The 11,018-nt window shown below is 36.2% G+C and overlaps 1 protein-coding gene across 5 annotated transcripts in view; it reads right to left on the bottom strand.

The window, feature by feature from the left end:
- Nucleotides 1-11,018, bottom strand: part of LOC111054487 (voltage-dependent calcium channel type A subunit alpha-1) — a 1,036,091-nt gene that overhangs the window by 664,662 nt on the left and 360,411 nt on the right. The window lies entirely within an intron of this gene.

Below are 11,018 nucleotides of genomic sequence, written 5' to 3'. Positions count from 1 at the left end.
AGACATAGTTCCTCTTATACAATGTATATGTGCTAGCGTATATGATAAGGCAGGTTTGTTGTTTGATAACAGATTAACATATGATGTTTTCAAATGATCACCTTTTTGGTGCTATTTCTATGCACTATGATTGGCTTAGACTTGCCAAAGAGATTCAATCACCATGTGGTTCATTTGAAACAATAATTAATAATTTAATATTCAGTACAGAACGGTACTCTTATCTAATATACAGTTACTGATAAGGAAGCTTATCACTCGGTCGCCAACTATTCCTTTAGCAAATTCTTTCATTTTAAAAGGGTAATCACAATTTTCTGGCTAGTTCTCTCCTTCTCATGAGGTTTATTTAAAACGATTCATCACAACACACACACACACACCACACACACACACACCACACACACACACACACACACACTCACACACACACACACACACACACACACACACACACACACACACACACACACACAACACACACACACACACACACACACACACACACACACACACACACACACACACACACCACACACCACACACACAACACACACACACACACACCACACACACACACACACACACACCACACACACACACACACACACACACACACACCACACACACACACACACACACACACCACACACACACACCACCACACACACACACACACACACACACACACCACACCACACACACACACACACCACACACACACCACCACACACACACACACACACACACACACACCACACACACACACACATACTGGAACAAGGTAGCAAACGGGGAGGTGAGAAATGAACATACATTGCGGGGAGGCTGATTTACACACATTTACACACATGTTGGAGACTCAATTTTTGTTTTAGAAAGTATATTAATATGTGTTCAATACAGTTGTAACTTTTTTTTTCTGTTAACTTGAAAAAAAAATTACGCATTAAACCTACAAAAAGGGGAGAAATGTGTGTACACTTTCACTGAACAAACCGAGGAGAAATGTGTGTACACTTCCACTGCACAAAGCGGGGAGAAATGGTGTGTACACTTCAAACCCACATTCCGAGGAGGAATTGTGTGTTTAGTTTAACTCACAAAGCGGGGACAAAACCGGTTCTTAAGACAAGTTCTGGCTGCAACACTTATTTCGATATTTACTATTCTATTTGATCATAGAATACAATATCGTATGGGTCTTCGAAAGCCAGTTACATGCACGTTGATTTTTGTAGGATTGTTTTTTGCCATCCTTATGAATTCGAAAAAGTGCAACTTGTCAAACTTCATCTGTTTGATCTAATAGAGTTTTATAAGGACGGTTAAAAATCGATGTGTATGTAACTGGCTTTTACTGAACAGGCTTCACGAATTACAATACGATAATAGGATAGTTGATACAATACATGGTTTTAATTCAGATTCATTCATTGATAGAAATAAAAGGAGATTCCGGTGTCGATAGCATCGAAGTCGCCAGGCTGGTCTGGATCATTTATGAATTTCTCAGTATGCAGTATCCACTCAGCAGCTCTAATACAAACACAAACATTAGTCTCGTTTTACTTGGAATAGTAAGACATTATTTCATTATGTCCATTATTACAATAGATCAATTCAGATCCAGTTAGCTGTTAGAGTAATATAATGTAATTACATTCTATACTCACTGTTCAGATCAGCACAATGTTTGTAGCCTACTGTATGCAGTGAGTATAGAATGTTACATTCTATACTCACTGACTGCATATTTATACTGTGTAATAGATTTTATTGATTGTTGCAAAGATTTTAAGTCAATGATTCAACAGGAAATCCATGGTAATATTCAACGATTTCAACCTAATGAATTAGATTGTTGTATGACAAAATTGAAATCCCGACAACGTAAATAATTCAGTGAAGTTAACTGTACAAGGTTACTTTCTCTCGTATTTTATTGAGTGATAATGGGAGATGATTTCTGATTCCATATTTGGATTCAACCTTTTGAAGTTTGAAACTTTCAAAGCTGGAATTTTTTTTTTAAACTAGAACTTTTAGGACCGGTTTCCGAGCTCAGGATTTAGCTAAGTCCCAGACTCTAAACAGCAATAGTCAGAAAATTGGCTTTCCAAAAGGTCAGCTTCTATAATAGAAGTCTTAGTTTTTATTTTCTCATTTCTATAATTGGAAACGTTTTTCCTTGACGGAATTAGACATTCCTGAATAATTCAAAATAGCTGAAACTTTACACTATTTTCTCTTTATTTTATTTTGTGTTCAATTTTCTAGTTTTTCGAGATTTAATTCAAACGTGACTATGACAATGACTGCGACTACGCCCCGTCTTGGAAAACCAAATTTCTGACTCCAGCTGTTTAAAGTCTTGGACTAAGCTAAATCCCGAGCTCGGAAACCGGCCCCTAATGTTTTAAAATGTTCATGTTTGAACTTTTCAAGAGTGTTTAAAAGCTTCTAAAAACCTTTACCTGTGAGGCAGAAGTATTATTATCTTAGTAGGTACATTTTTACTAAACATAACTTTATGATAATGTAAAAGCTATATTAAAAACTGCTGTAACTCCCTTGTTTTTGGGTATTTTCGAAAATGGGACTTACGCTTTGAAAAATTTGGGGTCGCTGAATCCAAATCCGAATACTTTGAGAAAAGTAATGAGTCATACTCTGAGCAAACGCGTCTGAAATTTGAGATCCCCTTGTGAAAGCCTTCGAGCTGCGAAATATGAAATGATCTGAAATATGATCTTCAGGAGACGGGATTCTGCCGTGTGAAACTAGCCTAAGAAAAACACGACGGCCTTGTTCACTCCCCCCACCATGACTTCTCAGTAGCTTGACCCTAACATTTACATGATCCTAGAAAGTAGTCTACACCTATGTTCACAGAATAATTCAGAATAATGTATCCTATTTGAAAGAGTGGATGCATGCAAAAAAAAAAAACAACTTTCAAAGATCCATGTTCATCAAGCCTTCTGTTAACTGCAAGAGATATTCTGTATCTTTGTGAGTATCTTTGGGAGGCTCCTTTTCCTTTTATATTATCTTTGAAATGCAACATTTTGAAAAACTTCGTATATATGTCGACGCGCAATTTGAAAAGGAACATACCTGTTAATTTCATGGAAATATATTGCCGTATATCGCTGTGAATGCGCAACATATAAACATAAAGAAAATGCACAGCCGTCGACATGAATCTTAGACCTCACTTCGCTCGGTCAATTATATACAGTGATGTCGGAGTAATGAGGGATTCCTTCTCTTTTCATATTATCCTTAAAATGCAAAATTTGAAAAAAACCTTGTGTATTAATACATCGACGCGCAGTTGAAAAAGGAATATTTCTGCCAAATCTCATAGAATTCTATCAACGCGTTACATACATACAGACAGACAGACAGACAAAAGAAAATCCGAGTTAAAACATAGACCTCACTACAATAACTAAATTATTATGATGTAAAACTTTTGTGGGCTATTATTAATTATGCTAGGCTATTTTTGAGACTTGAATGCCAAGCTGAAGATTTTATTACTTTAGATTACATCAAACACTCAATGGAATTATCGAATGTGCATCCATTCACTAAGAGATTGGAAGTGAGCGAAAAATCTAACAAAATAAAAAATAGCAAAGGATAACATAATATTAAACGAACATGACTAATTACAATAAAATATTGTGATGCGAAACTGTTGTAAATATTATTCACATAAAAATTAAAATAATGTAGCCTATTTATAAGAATGGATGACTGCAAAAATACATGAAAATATATTATAGATAGTTACTGATTAATATAATGTTGATAAAGTATGAATATAAAGTGAAACATCATTCATTTTAATTTTGGAGTTTTTGTATTGAACATTTATATTGATACTTTTGCCGCCAGTACTCAAACTCCGGTTTTGCAGGCAGCGCTTATGTATTATTTAGATTATCGAAGTTACTTTTTGTGTGTTTTTGTGTGTAATAGAAAGACAGGTTAGGGCAATTGTTTCATACTTTTCAGAATGGGGTTGAGTATAACCAATACCTACTATTACTATTACCTACTATGAAGTAATAGTAGGTATTGGTATAACATGTAACAGCCAATGCCCAGGTTGTGACGTCACACTTATAACAAATCTTGTATTGCGTTCTCGGTGTTGAGGTTATGAACCAGAAAATGTGTGAATTAATGCGTTATGAACACCAGACTGAAAGAGTCCATACAAGATCTGGTTCAACCGTCAGAATCGCATAAACACTATCACACCCTTAATATTCATTTCAGATAGATTGTATTAATATTTCTGATGTTAGGATCGCTGTTATCGGCAATTCAATATCAAACTCACTTAATATCCGTCTCCATTCAGAATACCAACCACACTTTTATCTTAAACAATGCCTTGCGATCAATGTTCGATATCGGTCGCCAGGTATCTCAAAAGAATTCAATACATATTTTTTATGAACGCTCAAAGTATACAACCACAAAATTTCCTTTCCTGTCACTAAGTATACTATATAATTTGGCGTATTACACGTATTAACATATCGCATATTCCAAATATTTTCTTGACAAACAACCTCAGAAATTTTTCTAGTTCTTCTCTCTCCGCATATCCCAATACCTGTGCTGCATATGTTACAACTGCTTTACTTATCGAATCAAAAATTCCTCATTTCATTGACAGAGGTGCTTCATCATTCAAAATGAGTCTTCGCCATACACTATTAATCCCAAATCTGGCAGCTGTTATCTTACATTTAAAATGTGCGGTTAGGGCAAGTCTTGATGAAGAAACAACTCGCAGGTATCTGTACTCATTCACTGTTTCAATAACTTCATTTCCATAGTACCACTTCTCTCTTTCTCCCAATCGTCCTCCTCTTCTGAAAACTACAATCTTGGATTTAGCCATGTTCACTGTGAGATTCCACCTTATGCAATATCCCTTTAACTTATTTATCATTGACTGCAGATGTCGAGGATTCTCAGACAACAATACCACGTCATCAGAATATAACAGCGAATTTATCAGCCTCTGCCCAACATAATATACCTCCACCAATAACATCACTCAAATCATTCAAAAATAGTGTGAATAGCAACGGGGAGAATACGCATCCCTGTTTTAATCCATTTCTGGTTTCAAAGTATTCTGTTAAGTTACCCTCCATACAGGAGACTTCGTATTTCTATAGACTCCTCAACATCGCAATAAATTTAGTCGACACTCCCAATTCACTCAGTTTAAAAAATAAAGCCTCTCTGTCCACACTATCGTAGCCCAAAAAGAAACAGTACAACTTCTTTGTAGGTCTATTCAACGTTTTCATTACTATATTGAATAGAACAAAAATATTATCAGTAGCCGAATAACCTCTCCGAAAGCCACACTGATTCTCTTTAATAATCTTTTCTCTTTCCTCCCACAACTGCAACCTTCTCAGTAAAATAAATGAAAATACTTTAGCGACAGCATTTATAAAAGATATGGCTCTATAATTATTCACTTCATTAGTATCACCTTTTTTATGCAATGGAAATATAATTGAACGTGGAAACCCTGTTGGTATCTGTCCACCTCTGACGATGGCATTGGAAAAAGTCAAAATAATCTCTTTGTAATTTTTTGACGCATTCTTGTAAAACTCAGCAGGAACTCTGTTATCACCTGGAGCCTTATTGTTGCGCATTGTCTTGAAGGCACTTTCCAATTCATTCATATCTATGTCTTTGTCAAGAGTTTGATCTTCAACATTCCTCGCCGCATAATATGTGACTACCCCGCAAACTGATCCAAACACTCGTCTGAAGTGTTCAACCCAATCCTCAGCACTCACAGTTCCCGAAATCTTGAACTCTCTACACTTGAATTTCTTTATCAGAGCCCACAAATCACTGGAATCCTTGACTCTTCTGAATTGTTCTTTTATATCGCTGTAATACGCTTGCCTTTTACTCTTACATAGCAGTTTGTATTCCTTTACTACCTTCATATAATTTTCTCTCACCTGCTCCGAATTTGATTTTCTAAACACATTCAATAGGCTGAACACTCGCTTTCTCATAACCGCACACTCTTTGTCGAACCACTTTTCTCTCCATCCTTCTCTCTTTCTATCAGGTTGGGGCACATAATTTGCAGCTCTATATACAAGATTATTTAATACTTCATAAGTCTCTTCACTACTCTCGGGAAGACCATTTATTTCTCTACAAGCATTGGTGAGTTTAGATATATATTCATTCTTCCTCGCTTCCTTCCATTTCAACTTCGGTAAGAGTGGTAAAATTGTGCTCTCTCTTTCTAGAGTATCAACCGTGATTAGCGTAGCTTCAATTGGAAATGATCAGATAAAAATTCTGGCACAATAGAAAATTTTCCAACTATTTGCGCTAATTCGACAGCCATGCAACATAGATCTATTACGGAAGCCCCTCTGCCTATAAAGTAAAGTCTCCCCACCTATCTCCACTTATCCTTCTATTCATAATGATGAAATTAAAAACCTCACAGAACTCCAATATTTTCTTACCTTTCATATTAATCACCTCATCCTTTGACTCTTGCTTATTACTCAGTGCATTTCCCAATTCTATTACATCTGTTAATTCCGACATGTCCTGTCCATTTCCTATTCTACCGTTAAAATCTCCAATTAAAATCATATTATTTCTATTATGCTCTTGCACTATCATAAACTCCATAATGTATTGAATTCTCTCTCCCATTCCATGTCTCCTCCACCACTCAGGTAAATTGGAACTATATAATATTCATCCCGTTGTCCTGCATTCATGTGAATAACTTTCCTCTCAAGCGCATCGATACCTTACAAAAACTCTCTATTCTTTTACTAATTTCTATTAACTTTCCTCCCTTTGCTCTACCTCAGTTTGATTCTCCAACTGCGAATTCCCAGTATAAATTGTAATCTGGAAAACAGTTTTCAAAATACAATTGCTTTCCTCTTTCAACAAACGTCTCCAATAGTACAAAAACATCATAATTACAAATAAAATTATATACTTGAACAATCTTACCACTTAATCCAGCCACATTGTACGCTACTATACTCAACTGTCCCTTCTCACACGGACTGACGGCGTTATCTCAGCGGTTGCGGTCTTCGTCCTCGCCGCCTCGCTCCTCCTCATCACACATGCTCCCGCTCACGGCCCGCATCACACTCTCATCGAACATGCTCCCGATCTTCTGCAGCCCATCCTCTCCCTCCGAGACCAGTCCATTCTCCTCATCCAGCGTGAAAACCGATTCACGAATTCACGATTAAACGATCCACTTCAACCGATACTCTCCTCTCACTCCCGGAACTTGTTTCTTCAACTCGCCAAGCACCCGGAAAAGCTTTGATCGTCGTTTTCTTGTGTCGAAAGCAAAGTCTTTATGAATCACAAACTGTGTACCCTTCAGCTTCCTACTGTTTCTCGTGATGAAATGGATGTCCTGATCGTCCGGAAAATGCGCAATGATTGGCCCGTTATATTTTCTTGCCCAATGCATGTGCTCGATTAACCCAGGTACCTGCTCGTGCCCCCAAATGACTCACACAAAAGTCTTTGACAGTTCTCACGTAATCCACTGTTGCACATTCATATTTCAGCCCGCGAAAAATTATATTGTTCCTTCTCGATCTATTTTCAAAATTTTCCATCTTCCTGATTATGAGATTATTCTGAATTTTTTGAGCAACAATTTGATTTCTTAACTGTTAATTCTCGACAGAGAGTTTATTCACTTTTTCAATTAGACCATTTAAATCCACCTTTGTAGCTAGCAGCGCGAGTTTTTCATCCATAGCCTTACTAAACCGCTTTTCAAAACGGTCAAATAGTGATTCAATAAAGTCTGAGTTCACATTACCGGAAGCTTTAACACTTGGGTCTGGAGCACGCTTTTTCTGTTCCATCTCTTCGAGCTCAGGCGAACTTTTAGCACGAGGACTCTTCTTAGCACTATCGTCCGGTGAAAAGTATTGTTAGATACTGTTCTTATTCATTCAGCTTCGAATATTTCGATTCACTTGAGAACAATTTCAAAATAAAAAACAAATTGATAATTCAATTTATTACGAAAGAACTTTTAGCTCTAGGTCTCTTTTTAGCACTACCGTCTGGTGGATACTGTTTTTTTTATTATTTAAACTTTGAATATTTCGATTCACTTGAAAACAATTTCACAAATAAATAACAAATTGATAATTCAATTTATTACGAAAGAACGTTTTAGGTTAAACATGCACTAAATGAACCGATTAAGCACGACCCGTCCGGAAACTTGAGATAAGAGAGCAAAACAATTCTGCGACCGCTCCGTTCAACAGCTCACTATCAACTCCTAATTTGAGAACATACGATTTGAAATCGAAAAGTTGTCAGTTGTAATGGGGAATGATTTTAAAAAACCAATACTTTTATTTTCCATAACTGTACTCATAAAAAATAATATGATAATATATTTTATATTCAAATGAAACGTTTAGTTTTTAAATAAAAAATATTTTTGAGCCCCAAAATCCATTGGAGAGTTACCGAATTGCTTGATCAAGAGATTCAATTGATTGATGATAAAGTTCAATTGCGCCGTGAACATAGAGAATTTGATCTTCATCAAGTTCAAATGTTTGGAGACAAAAGTCGTGTTGCCAATACATACATAGAAATGATTCTCATTAATCATTCGTGAACAGTACAGGGGAAATAATATTTCACAATTGAAAATAATAATTTCACACATACAAAGCCTATGGAATACTGTGTACGTAGTACAGTATCCTTTCCTGCTCAAATCAAACCTGTACTGTAGGCTACAGAAGAGTCACGACATGTCAATTGGAAAATTTTCTCATTTTCAAATGTCTGCTCATGATATGATATCTTCTCATTTACATTTGACGATTTCTCAAATACAATTCACTACTCTCAATTACATGTGTGATGACTTCCTAAATACAATTGACTATTCTCATTTAGCTACATCTGACATTCTCTCAATTACAAGTGACTATTCTCAAATACAATTGATACTTTCTCAAATTAACTTTTTACTTTCTCAAATAAAATTGGAAAAGGTGTTGTGACTACTTTTTTTTTTTTTTTTGAGCAGGGTATGATTACTAAATCTTTTCTCCGGAACAACGTCTTTTCACAAAAAGTGAGCATGCCGTACACAAGTAAAATATTCAATCCAAGGTTTACAAGAGAGTTTTTGCAAGGATTGACAGACACAGAAGAAAATGTCAATATGGAGAGAAACTAAGAGACAAATTCATTTTATCATAGGCTATCCTGATCTTGAGATACAATGTTAGGTTAGCAAAGTTTGAGTCATCCGCTTCTCTAAAACAGTAAGTGAATTCTCAGTGAAGCCTGTTCAAGAATATAAACTTACTGACGTGCTATTCTTGAATCTTAACAAGCCTCCCATTCGCATCATCTAGCACATAACCAAATTCAATGCGGAAAATTCTCGGGAAATTGTGTTACCAAGTCACCATTGATTGTGATGAACCTAATTTGGCGTTGAATTGTAGAGGATTTTATTCTCTTGGAAACAGTTCTGGATTTTTTCACTATGAAAGGTTTTGAGTTATATGGAGAAAAACAGGTATTTTTAACACTGTAAGGTTAGCAGAGGGTATTTTTTTGTGAAGAATCATTTTCAGACTATTTGTACCAAATAACTAAAAAATCAGTACCACAATACATTCTGGCAGCATGTTTCCTCGCTCCCTTCTCATGTCTCAAGTGAATGAACAGAAAAAATAAACTATGAATTCGCTAAGCTGTGACTCAATGAGTCTGAACGAAAAAGGAGATGAGTTGCTGATTCATAAATTCACGGCAAGCCCCATAGCAAACCAGTTACTTCGAACAGTGAAGGAGACAATGGAGATATGCAGGGATATGCAAGTACCCCGCATTGTATGCTCAATCCGTAAATGAGTTTTGTGTAAGTGTGTATTAGCGATCGTAGCACAACGTGGTGGCAATTTGGAAACTGGAGTGTATCCCAATAGGTGGAGTATTAACAAAATGGGGAGATTTTTTTTTATTACGTTTTTACATGATTTTAAGCATGTAGAAGTGATTTTTACTAAAATGAGCAGTGACACTACGGGGTCTCCCCTTAGTGTACACACCTCCCCTTAATGTGCTGTGTATACGATTGTCTCCCCGTATTATACCTTGTTCCAACACACACACACACACACACACACACACACACACACACATACTAGAACAAGGTAGCATACGGGGAGGTGAGAAATGAACATACATTGCGGGGAGGCTGATTTACACACATTTACACACATGTTGGAGACTTAATTTTTGTTTTAGAAAGTATATTAATATGTGTTCAATACAGTTGAACTTTTTTTTCTGTTAACTTGAAAAAAAAATACGCATTAAACCTACAAAAAGGGGAGATATGTGTGTACACTTTCACTGAACAAACCGAGGAGAATGTGTGTACACTTCCACTGCACAAAGCGGGGAGAAATGGTGTGTACACTTCAACCCACATTCTGGGGAGGAATTGTGTGTTTAGTTTAACTTACAAAGCGGGGACAAAACCGGTTCTTAACACAAGTTCTGGCTGCAACACTTATTTCGATATTTACTATTCTATTTGATCATAGAATACAATATCGTATGGGTCTTCGAAAGCCAGTTACATGCACGTTGATTTTTGTACGATTGTTTTTTGCCATCCTTATGAATCGAATAAGTGCAACTTGTCAAACATCATCTGTTTGATCTAATAGAATTTTATAAGGACGGTAAAAAATCGATGTGTATGTAACTGGTTTACTAAACAGGCTTCACGAATACAATACGATAATATGATAGTTGATACAATACATGGTTTTAATTCAGATTCATTCTGATCGATAGTTATCTATTTACTCTGTTCATACAGAGTCAGTCTAACCACTTTTTCAATGTTTCCAGGACTACAATCTTAGATCATCCTACCA

Source organism: Nilaparvata lugens, chromosome 7 (assembly GCF_014356525.2).
Source record: "Nilaparvata lugens isolate BPH chromosome 7, ASM1435652v1, whole genome shotgun sequence".
Classification (NCBI taxonomy): domain Eukaryota; kingdom Metazoa; phylum Arthropoda; class Insecta; order Hemiptera; family Delphacidae; genus Nilaparvata; species Nilaparvata lugens.
The sequence above is the reverse complement of the archived record's forward strand: the minus strand, read 5'-3'. Positions and strand labels throughout refer to the sequence as shown.